Source organism: Macaca nemestrina, chromosome 6, assembly GCF_043159975.1.
Source record: "Macaca nemestrina isolate mMacNem1 chromosome 6, mMacNem.hap1, whole genome shotgun sequence".
Taxonomy (NCBI): Eukaryota; Metazoa; Chordata; class Mammalia; order Primates; family Cercopithecidae; genus Macaca; species Macaca nemestrina.
The window spans coordinates 38668982-38682806 of record NC_092130.1 but is presented as its reverse complement, the minus strand read 5'-3'; the positions used below and the strand labels follow the sequence as shown (position 1 = coordinate 38682806).

Genomic DNA, 13825 nt, shown 5'->3' with positions numbered 1-13825 from the left:
TTGTTTATACAGAAAAGGGAACTGAGGTTCAGAGAGGTATGTCAAAAGTCACACCTTGTTAGTGGCAGATCCAGGATTCAAGTCTGGGCTTCTGATTTCAGGCTGGGCCCTCTTCTTATTCTACAGTTGAGGAAATGGGAGTCCCAAAGAGGTAAAGTGACTTTTCCAAGGTCACGAAGGAAGTTACAGGCAGAGGAGTGATGAGAACCCAGGAGCTCTACCCATCCTCCTGCTCCCCAACCTCACCCTGAAGATGCATTGTGCAGAGAAAAGTTAAGGACAGGCTGATCTGAGGAAAAACATCTCAGTTCCATCCCTCTGCTATAGGCAGAATCCTGGAAACAGCAGGTGGAGTGGAAGGGGCTTGTAAGTTTTCTGACTTGGAGGGACAAGGAGAAGCTCAGGACGTGGTGACCATGGCCATGGCAGCCCTGCTGGCCTGGTAGGAGGAGTTGCTGTGGCCTGGTTTCCACAGATGTGGGCTGCAGCCATCCTGTTGAAGGGGAGGCTATTAAGGGAAAATGCTTTGCAAGGAGCTGAGCAGCTGGGAGAGGAGATCATCAGAGCTCTGAATGGGGAACTTTGTCCTGCCAGGCTCTGGCAGGCACTTGCTCCCTGGTCTGTATCTAAGAGACTGGCTGGTCAAAAGGCCAAGGGAGTTACCCCAAGAACCATTCCCTCCACTACCTTCCTGTCCCTGGTCCCCACCCCCACCCCTGTGCTGCCCCATATCAAGGGTGGCCTGGGTTAAGAGCCACCTGGTTAAGGTGGCTCTTAGACTGGCCTGTGGCTCTGGAGACTGACACCAGGGCCACATTCTGTAGGTGTGAAGCATGTTACTGAAACTCTCAGTGCGTTAGTCTCATCATTTGCAAAATGGAACTAATAAGAGTATCTTCTTATAATGCTGTTATGAAGATTGAGCAAGAAAATGGAGTTCATGCCTCAGTGGACTGGTTACTGTAGATATTATCTCCAGCTAAGGAATCACCCTTCCTGGTTTCTTTCCATCTCAGTCCCTCCCAGGGTGCAAATTCCTCTCCTAGGTCTTACCCTCTCTCCTTCCTTTCCCCAACAATCAGCCAGGGGCTCAGGACAGGTCTCCTTGTGGAGGCTGCAAGTGGAGAGAAGGAAAAAGTATCAGCAGTACCATCCCAGTAGGGAGACCTCCCAGGAAGGAGAACAACTCCAGCCTGCATGGTGCATCATTGCCTATGGCTCCACTTCGACTCAGGAAACTCATCACTCAAAGCTTGCTTGTCTTCTCCCACCCAGGCCTTTGCCGGGGCTGTTTTCCTCTGCCTGGGACACTCTTTCTCCACTATGCCTGGCTACCTTTGCCCAGCTAACTCCTATTTGTCCTCCAGATGTTAGCTTATACAAGCTCACCTCCAGGAACCCATTCCTTAGACCAGGGTGTCCTCCTGTATGCCCCTCACCCTAGCACTGATAAAACACCCAGCCCCCTTCACATTAGGCCATGAGTATCATGAAAGTAGGCACCTTGACCTGTTTACTTATCCCCCAGCCCATAGCACAGGGCCTGGATTAGAATAATCAATCTATAAATATTTGTTGGATATTGAATGAGTGAATGAAGTGAATGAGTGAATGTGTGAATATGTGAATGAAGGAATGATTGAGTTCTCTGGCCCAGGGTGGGACAGGGGAAAGGAGAATGTCTGGTGGGATGAAGACAAAGCGAAGCAGGTGCTTCCAACAAGACCATAAACACATCAAGTTTAGGGCCCTCTCCAGTACAATGACCAAGCTGACCCCCTCTTGGGACCCTGTCTTGAAGTCAGGCTACCAATGTCTGTAGCCACATCATGATCATAAGTTAATGTTTACTGAGGACCTACTATGTGTCAACCACTACGCTCAGCACTTACACACACACACACTTACTGTGTGCTACCTCACTGAATTCTTAAAGCGGCTCTTTGAGACAAGTACCATAATTATCTTCATTTTACGGAACAGAAAACTGAGGTTCAGAGAAGTCAAGATGCCTTTCCCAAGGCTTACCCAGCTAGCAAATGATAGGGCTGGAGGTATGGTTAGTGGTCAGGCATTTTTGTTTGTTTCTAGAGTTATGCCTCTTAGCCACCAGGCCATCTTGCCTTCCTCATAGGATGGAGCAGAAGTCACCATTCCTCCCTCCCAGGAAGTGGAAGTTGCTGGGAAACAAAGCTGGAGAAAGTTCAGACCATTCAGTTAGCTTTTGGTGAGCAACTATGGCGCACTGGGCCCGGCAGGAAACGCAGAGCTGGCGGCCAGCCCAGCCATCCAGCTCCCCATCTGAGCAGACAGACCGACCCCAGGAAGAGGGGTGGGTGATGACAGCGGACTGGTGGGGTGCCAGACCATGCGGTGGTGATGGCTGGTGGCTGGTGTTCGTCACCAGGTGACTGGAGGGTGGACGGTGGTGGTCCCAGGAACAGGGCATGGTACACAGAGCTGTTCTCAGTGAGGCTGCTTGGATGGCTGTACACGCTGGAGGCTTCACCACTCCACTTGGCGTGTGCTGAGCCCAGACATGGCTCTTTGGCACTCAAGTCACTGACAGAGATGACTCGTTTTCCCATCGCCGCAGATAATGTTTTCCTGCTTTTTAGGCTCAGCAGAGCACTCTAACTTGCTCATTCTCACCCAACAGCTGTAGGATCCCAAGCTTTCAGAGTGTCCTTCTCTCCTGACAACTGTAAGCACCATCCTTTTAGCAGAGCGCAGAGCCCCTTAGTCTGTGGGAGACCCTGGAGGCTGCTTTCCCTGACTGTCCACCAGGCTGGAAGCAGGTGGCCCATTAGGCTCAGGCTTTGGTCTTGTAGAAATTATCCAGCGAGCTGTGAGGAACAGCAATGATGGGGCGGCCCAGCCAAGTGCTAATTTCTTGCCATTCCTCAGGAGAAGCATGGTTTCTTAGTTCGGGCCCAGCAGCTGGTGTCATTGGGGCCGGTGGCTGGGAGCTGAACATAGCAGGAAGAGCCCAGACTCCTAGACTTAGACCTGGGACCTTGAGCACTCAAAAATGTTGGGGGGGAGGGGGGCACCACCATGAAGTTCCCATGGCTTGGTGGCTTGGCTCAAGATGGCAGTCCTCTAATCCTCAATCAGCCTTGTCTAGGTGCCATGGGGCCAAGCCAGGGGCTAGATGTAGTGCCAGGGCAAGTTGCAGTTAGGAGGTAAAATTGTTGTTAGAGAAGGGGTTGGGTCAGGTGAGAAATAAGGACTGGGAAGGAAGTTGGGGATGGACTTCCCTCTGAGATGGATATTACAGTAGGAACTAGGGTTGAAGTCTGGGATGAGTGACGGATTGGTTAAGATTAGGTTGGGGTTGGGGTTGGAAATTATATTAGGATTATAATTGCTCTTAGGGTTTGAGTTGGAGCACTTGGCTTGATTTTGGTATGAAGGGTGGGATTAGGGTTGAAACTGTTGTTGGATGAGGCTTGGATTTAGAGATGAGGAGAGGGTCAATAGGGTTGTGGCTGATTGTAGGTTTGCTGTTGGTATGAGGCTTGGTGTCAGAGTGAGGTTATATTTGGCTCAGAGTTAGACTTGGAAGTGATTGGGAAATGGTGAGAAGCAAGTTTTCTCTTCATCTACCAGGGTGTGCACCTCCTGAGCAGGTGGAAAATCCAAAGGGAGAATACTGGGGCCTTCTCAAAAGTTAGCTGCCATATACCTATCACCTGTCTCATCCATTTACCTCCACCTTCCCACCCTTACCCCCATCTCCCCTGACCTCCTTCTCTTGCTCTTGGGCAAAGCCAAGGCTCAAATGCTGTCTCCTTACTGATCGCAACAGACGTGACTGTCCGAGGTCCGTACCATACCGTTTTCCAGGCAGCTGCTTGTTGCAGAGTCCTCCAGGCTGGAAAGTGGAGCTGAAAACAAGGCATTCTGGATAGATCTCCATCAGCTGGGCCCTCATCCTAGGGGTGAGTGGGGACATGGAATGCCCCCCCACAACTCTTTCCTGGCCCTCACCAGGGCCCTGACCTCTCTCCTCCTTTCTGCAGAGGCCCCAGCCCCTGCATGCCCCCTCTCGCTTCTCAGAGTGATAACCTGACATCCTCCAGCACTCAGCGCTGGGGTCAGGCTTTTAAAGCTGTCACTGGGGAGACTGTGGCCCCTCTCCCCTTCACTCCCCTGCCCCAGTGTCCCTTCATGCAGAAACACGCATCAGGGCATGAAGCAGAGGACGCGGATGGCACTCTGATGCCTTTTAAATGCAGGCAATTAGTGGCTAAATAAAATATAAAACGAACATCTCTGCCTGTTTCTAGCAGGGACTCACTAAAGACTGCCAGAGTTAGAGACCCTGGAAACTGATGGGGGAACAGAAGAGAGTGGTCCCAGTCCCCTGGTGTGGAGTCTCTTGCTGGGATAAGGTTATAGAGAAAAAAGGCTTGCAGACTCAATAAACCTCTTAACCTCATTGAGGGATGTCTTAGTCTGTTTGAGCTGCTATAACAAAATATCATAAAATAGGGAGCTTAAAAACAATAAAAATTGATTTTTCACAGTTCTGGAAGCTGGAAAGTCCAAGATCAAAGTGCCAGCAGACTCAATGTCTGGTGAGGGCCCACTTCTCCTAGACGGTGTCTTTTTGCTGTGTCTTCACATGGCAGAAGGAGTGAAGGAGCTCTCTGGGATCTATTTTATTAGGATACTAATTCTGCTCACGAGGACTCTGACTTCCTGACCTAATCCCCTTCCAAAGGCTCCATCTTGGAGGTTAGGATTTCAATATATGAATTTGGAGGAGACAAACATTCAGTCCATTGCAGGGGAGGACAGGGGGTCTTGGGGGAGAGTCCTGCAGAATAGTGAGAAGCAGAGGATAGTGGCTTTAGAACATGACAGGCCTGGGTTTGTACCCCGGCTCTGCCACTTACCAGCTGTGTGACTTGGGCAGGTAGCTTACCCTTTCCAAGCCTCAGTTGCCTGGTCTGTAAAATGGGGTAATAGTTGTACCAATCTCTTAGCAATGTTGTTAGATTTAAATGAGGTACTAAATGCTCCATACTCCTCAAAAAAGGACCTTCCAGAAGGGAGTGAGGCTGGAGCATGAAAGAGTTGGAGATATTGCTGAGAGGTCCTGGCATGGATGAGAACTCAGGCCATGGTAACCGAGCAGACCAACTCCTGAGCCAGGGGCTCTTTCTGTGCTGAAGCCCCCTCTCAGGTGTTCCAGGAAGAAACAAGTGGCTAGACTCTGACCATCAGAGCATGAAAGAGAAAGAACTTAGACCTAGTGATTATGGTAGTAAGTTCCCTACTCAGTCCTCCTCCCCGGCACCCTCCTACTGGAATGCCATGCACAGATAACCACTGTGGATGACTTAATGTCCCAGAGCCTCAGTTTCCCCTGTCTGCCTTTAACAAAAGCATGTCTCTTGACTCCAGAGAGCCCTTAACAAACACACTAGCTGGTAACACTCTCACAGACCTCGGACACTTTGCTTCTTGGTTAACCTGTTGGTCTCCCCATACTGCTCCCGTGGTGAGTAGGGCCCTCTCTGGGGTGCTTCTCAGGGGATGTGGCAGGAGTCATGAGGCAGCTCAGCAGACTGCAGGTCGGGGAACGTAAGAGGCCAGGAGCTGTGAGGCCAGTCACTTGGCTTTTGCTCCCATATTGTCCCCCATCCTGAGCTCCAGCTCAGCCCTTTTCTTTAAATAAAAGGAATGACATCATCCTTGTGCTTAGCTGCTGAGCTAGAGGGAGGTGATCTGAAATACTGTGGAGGGGAAGCAAGAGGATCTGGGGCTGGGGGTGGGGAAGCCACAGGACAGATGAAGGACAGATACCAAGTCCCCTCTGGGGATACCTTTGTGTGTGTGCATGTGTGTGTCTCCTGGGGTCCACCCATGTTTATGTGTTGGTAAGTGGGCTAACTGCAGACTCACAAAATGTTAATGCTTAGATGAGACTTTATGGTACTGCTAGAAAAAAGGCTCATAGGTAATGTGGTGGAGTCAGATCTAGACAAGGTTTTTCATGTTTCCGAGTCTCAGTTTTTGCATCTGAGGGGGTAACAATGATTTGGCCTTGCAAGCATTTTGTGAAAGGATTGGAAGAGAGAATGGCTGTAAGTACCTGTTACATAGTAGGTTCTCAAATAAATGGTGCTATTGGGAATATGGGCAGAAGCAATGCTGGGTAGCAAAAGAATACCGGCTAGAGTCAGGAGGCCTGCTCTGGGATCAGCCCAACCCTTCCTGGCCCGAGTCCTGGGCCCAGGTTCTGCCAGGTCAGGGAGTGCGTGGTCCTTCCCAGTATTTTCAGTTCACCTGCCAGCAGTTCCCCTCTGGGTCCTGGGAGCTGCCTCTGCTCTCCTGCTCCAGGCACAGCCCTGGATCATCCTGCAGAAGCCCTGGGTTCTGTTTTTCCCTGAGCTTCTCAGAGGCCTCTCTTCAGGATCTGCTCAGGTTCCTGACAGCTCCTTCCCATCTGAGCTCTCCATCCTTCTCAGAGTCCCTTTTCTTCTCCCTCCCCCAGGCTCACAAGTGCCTCCTCTTCCTTTTGCTCATCTCTGCTTCCTTTCCTCTGCATTCCCTCCCTGAGAGAGTTTGCTTTTTCCCTCTGTTACTCTCCCTTTCTCTTTTCCTATTTCTGTCTCTCCTTGTCCATCTCTGATCTCTGTCTTAATTCAGCCTCCATCCCTCCCTCTCTCTCCTTCCCTGTTTCCCTGTCGTGCCTTGCTCTGTCCTGTCCCTGTCTCTGACAGGAACTCTCTCACTGCCTCTGTCTGCCAGTCCCGTGTGTTTCTTCATCTCACACATGTTCTGCTCCCTAAAAGGTGAGTCCCAAGCCTTGAACAAAGGCCCCAGGGGCCAAGGCTGGGCTAGCTCTCCAGCAGGGAAGGGCCCCTACCTCCACCCCCAGCCCTCTTCCTCACCCATGTGGGGTACAGCCCTGGCTCTCTGTGCTTCCTGAGCACGGGTGTGTGTGGGCCGAGGGCAGAAGGCCCAGCTTGCCTGTCATCTGGAGAGACGTGTGTGCAAAATGTTAGTTCTATGGCTCTGATTCAGCTCCGGGGCGGCTCACGGAGGGGGGTGATGGGGACCCAGAATAGGGAACTAGCTGGGCTGAAGTTAGAGTCCTGGGACTTTGGCAGAGGACTTGGGGATGCCTGGAGAGGTGCCTGGGTGGGATAATGGAGGGGTTAGGTAGAGGTCGTAGCACCTTGGGATGTAATTGGATGGGATGAAAGTGAAGGAGGTTCAGTGAAAAGGGCCTGGAGGGGAGAAGGGGCATTGGGTGTGATGAAGGGGACACTGGCTGGAGTGATGGGACATTGCATGAGGTTTGTTCAAGGCATGGTGAATGTGGATGAAGGGGATGGGTCAGAAGAAGGCATTAAAGGAGGTGAAGAAACCTGGCTGTGGTGAAAGGCCACTGGGTGGGCTCCTTGGAGCTCCATCTACCTGCTCCTCGCCTGTCTCCCCGGCTGCACCTAATGCCAGGCCTCTGCTCCCAGTACTCACTTTGCTGATTCTAGCCCTCACCTCTCAGACCTGAGGCTTCCCCATCTCTCCTTTCCCTGTGCAGTTTTGAATCGCCAGAGGTCATCCCTATTTAGGGCACTCCCCTTAGAGATCCCCTTATCACTGTGGTCTGACACTGCAGGTGGTTCTGTGTTTCAGGGTTGACCCTGCATAGAACTGTCTATCTGTCTGGTCCAGAAAGAAGAGCCCAAGTTCCCCCTTGCCCTGGACTGGCTGATCAGCAGTTCTCACCTGAGGAGGAGCTGATGGTAGCTCTTGAACCTGGGTCTGTGAGCAGGGTGTTCTGCTGGTGAGCAGCAGAATAGGGATGGAGCCTCCAACAGTCATTAAGGCTGGCTGATGACTTCACAGGGAGTCCCAGTAAGTGCCAGGGGCCAGTGTGTGTCCAGGCCACAGATGGCACATAGTCACCCAAAGGCCAAACTCACCTGCTGCTTCCCCTCCCCAGGACCCTGCAGTCTATGTCTGTATCCACCAGGTCCTGAAGAGGATCACTATGACCCTTTGGTTTTGGGGGATAGGAGAGCAATTTCAAATAAATGATAACAATAATAATACAGGTAAAAAGCTTTCACTCATTGATTGCTCACTTGCTAGGCTGTGAGAAAGCTGGACATTTTTAACTCAAAATCTCCCCAACCATCTGAGATGGACATTGTTTTTATACCCATATCACAGAGATGAAAAAGGCTCATAGGTCCCCTTGATCACACCCAATGCCCCCTTCTCTCCTTCACAGAGAAGAAAACTGAGGCTCAAAGAGGTCAAGTCACGTGCCTGGGCTCATAACACAGCCCATTTGCCTCCACAGCTTGCACTTTTAGCCCCTGCAGGCCCTAGGCAGCCCCTACAGTCAGTCTTCTGTGGTGGGACCCGAACATTCCAGGAAGACGCTTATTCCAGGCCACGGCTTTGGGCGGACTGGGTGCCTGTAGCTCCTCCCCCAAGGCAAGGGACCACCTCCAGGGCACAAGAAGCACAACCAGTCCCACAGGGCCTGAAGATCCCCCTGCCTCCACCAACACCCTCAGGAAGCCATTAATTGTTTGCACTTGTAGCCAATGGAGGGCGGGTGACCTAAATGTAGGCCACTTTTCTGGGCTGTAGGTAGAAACTCGGGGTGAGAGTGAGGGGCTGTCCAGGGCCCATTCCTGCTTTATCAGCCTTGCCCTGCAAGCTGTGGGACCCCTGCCAGCCTGTGGAAGTGCACCAAGACCCTCCCCACGTGTCTCCGTGTGGGTGCGCTGGGCTGCTGTGTTCCTGAGGCACCGGTGGGTGCGTGACGATGGCAGCTCCCACCCAGCAGAGCCGTGAACAGAAGGGGAGAGCTGCCGGCAGCTTTAAATAGCTCCTCACTGTATCTCACTTGCTGAAGTCCCATCCCCCCACTCCAATACTGGCTGTCCCAGGGAGGGGCTGTGAGCCCCAGAAATGAGGCCAAGACAGAGGGGCTCAGCCCCCAACTCAGAAACACCTGCCAAGCAACACCTGCTCAGCACCATGCCTGAGGCGCAGCCCACTATTTTTCTCAGGGGCAGGAGGATCCAGGAAATCTCTTAGGGATTGTGAGTTGTCAGGAGACAGGCTTTCCCTGGGCCTGCATCTTGGCTGGAAAGATGTAGCAGGCAGGTTTGTATTCAAGCCTTCCCCTAAAGGGGACACACTGGTCACCTTGCAAGCCCAGGTACGGCCCTAGCTGTTCTGACACTGAGAAGCAGCTCACTACCCGCTGCCCCCAAGAGCAGTCAGTGGCAGCCCCCTTGGTCATCAGCTCACCTCCTCACCCTGGCCTGCATCTCTCTATGCACAGTCCTTCCGTGATCTGACCCTGCGAACTCATTTCTCATCACTCTCCCCAAGCTACTTACCTCACTTGAGGTCCTTCTTGCTGTTTTTCAAACATGTCCAGCTCATTCCCACCTCAGGACCTTCGCACTTGCCATTCCCTCTGCCTGGAATGCTCTTCTGTGGCTTTCCCCATGGTTGGAGCGAGAGCCACACTGTGATTTGTGTGGGTCCAAGGCACTTTTGCCTTTGTGGGATCCCTTCTTTCATGAAAATATATACAAATTATATTTTAGCACTGCATTGGTATAAGCATGGTTATGTTAAAGAAACTATTTTGGCCAGGCACGGTGACTCACGCCTATAATCCTAGCACTTTGGGAGGCCGAGGCTGGCAGATTACTTGAGCTCAGGAGTTCAAGACCAGCCTGAGCAACATGGCGAAACCCCGTCTCTACTAAAAATACAAAAAATTAGCTGGGTGTGGAGGTGTGTGCCTGTAATCTTAGCTACTCGGGAAGCCAAGGCACAAGAATTGCTTGAACCCGGGAGATGGAGGTTACAATGAGCCAAGATCACGCCATTGCACTCCAGCCTGGGTGACAGAATGAGACTCTGTCTCAAAAAAGAAAGAAAGAAAGAAAGAAAGAAAGAAAGAAAGAAAGAAAGAGAGAGAGAGAGAGAGAGAGAGAGAGAGAAAGAAAGAAAGAAAGAAAGAAAGAAAGAAAGAAAGAAAGAAAGAAAGAAAGAAAGAAAACGATTTTAACATATAGTTTCTTTAACCTAAAAGTTCATTGTTTTCTTCTGATTTTAAAATAAATTAGGCTGGGTGCGGTGGCTCACGCTTGTAATCCCAGCACTTTGGGAGGCTGAGGTGGGCGGATCGCGAGGTCAGGAGATCGAGACCATCCTGGCTAACACAGTGAAACCCCGTCTCTACTAAAAATACAAAAAAAATTAGCCGAGTGTGGTGGTGGGCGCCTGTAGTACCAGCTACTCGGGAGGCTGAGGCAGGAGAATGGTGTGAACCCGGGAGGTGGAGCTTGCAGTGAGCTGAGATTGCGCCACTGCACTCCAGCCTGGGTGACAGAGCGAGACTCTGTCTTAAAAAAAAAAAAAAAAAAAAGAAATTAAAATATTTTGAGGGCCCCTAAAAGTATTGTGGGCACTGTGTTACTGTCCCTAATGGAGAAGTTGGCCCCGGTTAGATCCTTCTCATAATTTAGGCCTCAGTTTAAATGTCACCTACTCCAGGGGTCCCCAACCTCCAGGTCACGGACCGGTACCACCTGAGTTCTGCCTCCTGTCAGAGAATGCTTTAGATTTTCATAGGGGCGTGAACTCTATTGTGAACTGCGCATGCAAGGGATCTAGGCTGCGTACTCCTTATGAGAATCTAATGCCTAATGATCTGAGGTGGAACAGTTTCATCCTGAAACCATCACCACCACCCCGACCCCCACCCTGGGTCCATGGAAAAATTGCCTTCCATGAAACTGGTCCCCGGTGCCAAAAAGGTTGGAGACCACTGACCTACTCCAAAAGGCCTTCCTTGAAGCCCCCATTTAAAATATCTCCTGGTGGAGCATGGTGGCTCGTGCCTGTAATCCCAGCACTTGGAAGGACAAGGCAGGAAGATCACTTGAGCCCAGGAGCTCGAGATCATCCTAGGCAACATAGTGAGACCCCATCCCTACAATATATTATTTAAAAAATAGCTGGGTGTGGTGGCTTGCTCCTGTCGTCCCAACTACAGGCTGAGGTGGGAGGATCACTTGAGCCCATGAGTTTGAGGCTGTAGTGAGATACGATTCCCACCTCTGCACTCCAGCCCTAGTCTGGGCAACAGAGTGAGACCCTGTCTCAAAGATAAAATATATCCCATATCCACTTGCTGGCCCATTACCCCAATTTAGTTCCTTCACAGAATTTACACCATCTGACAATACCTTATTTATCTGTTTATTTGTTCCGTATCTCCTGTAACTAGAATGTAAGCTCTATGAGGGCAGGGACTTTGTCTTTCCACTGCTGAATAACCTGTGCCACCAGCAACAAGGTCTATAAAATTGGTGAAAGAATAGCCTGAATTGCTTGAACAGAACATAGAGTCCCTCCTCTCAGCCACCCTAATATCTGTGCTCTTCCTTATCGGGCCCCCTCAGACTTTACTAGGGTAGAAGGAAGAAGGGAATTCATGCACAGGCCTCACACACAATCCACCTGTCCTCTCAGAACCTCAGTTTCTTCATCTGGAAAATGGTAATAGTGCTGACCCATTCTGAGAATGCAACAAGATGGCATACATAAAGCAAAAGACCAGCGCACACAGAGGGTGCAGTAAATTCAAGCTTCTTTTCCCCCTTCTCACTGTCCACCTTGGAGCTTGTTCTTGGCTAAGGCAAAGGAACCTCAAGGTCTTGAGGCCTAAATACCTCAAAACACAGTAGGTGCTCAATAAACATTTGCTGGTTGCTGGTTGACCACATCCCTCCTTCCCCTTCCAGCAAAATCTTAAACAGAAGCCCAGTGGAAATTCACAACATCGTCTCCACTTGCTCTCTTTCTATAAATATTTACAGAGCCCCTACTATATAACAGGCACCATGCTGGGCTCTATAGAATCAATAATAAGTAGAAAGAATATATGGTCTCTATCTTTCCTAGAGCTGGGTCCCATAGTCTGGTCTAGACAGACATTAATCAAATAACCACTTCCATGGAACTATTATTGTGCTAAAAACATCACAGAAGGGGCTCACCTGGCTGTGAGAACACATGATGGGAGAATTTGACCAGACCAGAAAGGTTGGGGACAGCATTCCTGAAGAAACAATGACTGACCTGAAATCTCTAAACAAGTTGGACTTTATTAGGCAAGGAGCCTAACTGGGCAGTAGGAGCACTCCAGGCAGTGGGAACAGTATGTGCAAATGCCCTGTGGCCAAAGCTATGCTAGGCAATGAGATGGACTAGAAGGAGACATAGGTGGCCATATGATATAAGATGGGCTGTTACGGTGGGCAGTGTCTGCACTGGGTAGGACTTTGTAAGCCACATTATGTCATTTTCTCTTTGTCTGCAGGTTCCTCAAAGGATTTTAAGTCATATGATTAGGTTTGTATTTTGAAAAAATTACTCTGGCTGCCTACAAAATATTTACTATTTATTTATAGATTTATAATTTATAACAAAAAGATTCTACAGTCCTACTAGAAGAGAAATGGCAAATATATGCCATACTTGTCACAATTCCCTATTCTCATGCCCAGAGCAGACAGCACTAATCAATTACAGCAGATGTTCTCAAAGTGTGGTCCTCAGACCAGCATCATCAGCATCACCTGAGAATTTCTTAGGACTGCAAATCATCAGACCTCACACCAGACCCCTTGAATGGGAAACTTTAGCGGTGAAAGCCAGCAATCTGTGGCTTAACAAGTCCTCCAGGTGATTCTGATGCACACTGGAGTTTGAGAAGCACTGAACTATTATATAACACTTTCCTATGAAGCCCCATGCAGCATCAAAAACCTCAACACAGCACTCTAGGCTATCACTACTAATAAAGGCTACTTACACAGAGTGCTGGGCTGGGGCTCCTCAGAGGGGGCTGCACAGACCTAGGTCTGGAATTTGAGAAGCGAAGACCCTGACAAAGACCTAAACATGGGCAAACAGCCAAGTGTGCCAGGAAAGAGAGCACTGGACGGAGTCTGGAGATCTGGCCTCAAGCCCCTGCTCAGCCCCTGCTCAGTGGCAGCACAACCTTAGGAGGCTCTTCTCCCTTCCAGGTCTCAGTTTCCCCATCTGTGCATTGAAGAAAATTTCTCTGCGCAGCGGCCCATTCTCCTGCAGCCTCCAAGCCAGGGTGAAGCAGATGCACATGCAGTCCCTGGGGAAAACCCCTATAAATCTGCCTTCCCACAGGGGCCAGGAGTGAAGCAAGGAGCGCAGCAGTAGCAGAGATGTTGCCCAGAGCTTGCAAGAGGCACACATGACTCAGCCCTTCAAGGAAGCATCCATCACCCTGGGCAGCCAGCGAGGCGGCGGGAGAACCACGGGAGGGACAGTGTGGGAGTGAGGGAGTGAGGGAAGAAGGAGGCGGGGCTCTTAGCCCGTTTGCTCTACCACTTTCCCAGACCCAGGACCCATTAACAGACAAGAGGACTCTAAGCGCAGAGATGAGGGAAACCTGAGATAAAGAGTGGGATGAGGGGCAAGGAGTCCAATTCTATGAAACCATGCAGGATGCAAAAAATGTGGCCCTGAACTACTTACAAATCCTGAGACTACTCACAAGAATGCCTCCTCCACATGCACACTCATCTGGCTTCTTCTCAGCTCACATGTCTCAACCCAAATGTCACTTTACCAGAAAGACCTTCCCTGATGAGCCATCTATCCCCCACCCGCCTGTGACCTTTCCATTATCCTCATAGCTCAGATCACTCTTTGGAATTCCCCATTGATTTGCTTCGTGGCCTATGGTCATCTCCAGCATCCTCCTGGGATGGTAGCT

The 13825-nt window shown here is 50.4% G+C and overlaps 1 long non-coding RNA gene across 2 annotated transcripts; it reads left to right on the top strand.

The window, feature by feature from the left end:
* Positions 1–220: 220 nt before the first annotated feature.
* On the top strand, positions 221–13338 carry LOC139363753 (uncharacterized). Of its 2 annotated transcripts, none has more exons than XR_011624626.1 (3): positions 221–348; positions 12389–12420; positions 13234–13338. It is a non-coding gene; the product is annotated as an uncharacterized lncRNA (long non-coding RNA). The 2 variants fall into 2 exon arrangements; XR_011624627.1 differs by lacking the exon at positions 221–348 and adding an exon at positions 2166–2227.
* The last annotated feature ends 487 nt before the right edge of the window (positions 13339–13825 follow it).